Below are 1,212 nucleotides of genomic sequence, written 5' to 3' on the forward strand. Positions count from 1 at the left end.
CAAACCATCTGGATAAGGGTATTTCTGTGCTGAGCCAGAAATACTGTAAATGGGGAGATGGGAAACTCCATTCGATATGTATTATTACACTGAGTGTACAAAACATGAGCAACATCTTCCTATACATTGCTACCCCATTTTGCGCCCAGAACAGCCTCAATTCGTCAGGGCATGGACTACTGTACGATGTGTCGAAAGCTTTCCATAGGGATGCTGGCCCATGACTCCAATGCATCCCACAGTTGTGTCAAGTTGGCTGGATGTCCTTTAGGTGGTGGACCATTCTTTATACACACAAAATGTTGAGCATGAAAAACACAGCACCATTGCAGTTCTTGACACACTCAAACCTACCATACCCCGTTCAATGTCACTTAAATATTTTCTCTTGCCCCTTCACCCTCTGAATGGCACACATACACAATCCTATGTCTCAGTTATTTCAAGGCTTAAAATCTTTCTTTAACCTGTCTCCTCCAATTTATCTGAGCCAGCAGCATACCACTCTGCATACCACTGCTGGCTTGCTACTGAAGCTAAGCAGGGTCGGTCCTGGTCAGTCCCTGGATGGGAGACCAGATGCTGCTGGAAGTGGTGTTGGAGGGCCAGTAGGAGGCACTCTTTCCTCTGGTCTAAACAATACCCCAGGGTAGTGATTGGGGACACTGCCCTGTGTAGGGTGCTGTCTTTCGGATGGGATGTTAAACAGTTGTCCTGACTCCCGGAGGTCATTAAAGATCCCATGGCACTTATCGTAAGAGTAGGGGTGTTAACCCCGGTGTCCTGGCTAAATTCCCAATCTGGCCCTGATGTCACCTAATAATCCCCAGTTTACAATTGGCTCTCCTCTGTAACTATTCCCCAGGTCGCTGCTGTAAATGAGAATGTGTTCTCAGTCAACTTACCTGGTAAAACAATGGAAAAATACATATATACTGATTTACCAAGTGACATCAATAAGGGATCATAGCTTTCACCTGGTCAGTCTATGTCATGGCAAACACTCCCTTTAATTTACAAATCTCATGACGTGACTATGAGATGTGGCTGTATCTAAGGGGGATTCTCATTTAGCTTTGCCTGCTAGCTAGCTACATTTCAAATCAAATCAAATCAAAATGTATTTGTCACATACACATGGTTAGCAGATGTTAATGCGAGTGTAGCGAAATGCATGTGCTTCTAGTTCCAACAATGCAGTAATAACCAACG

The sequence above is a fragment of the Salvelinus fontinalis genome, chromosome 11, assembly GCF_029448725.1.
Source record: "Salvelinus fontinalis isolate EN_2023a chromosome 11, ASM2944872v1, whole genome shotgun sequence".
NCBI lineage: Eukaryota > Metazoa > Chordata > Actinopteri > Salmoniformes > Salmonidae > Salvelinus > Salvelinus fontinalis.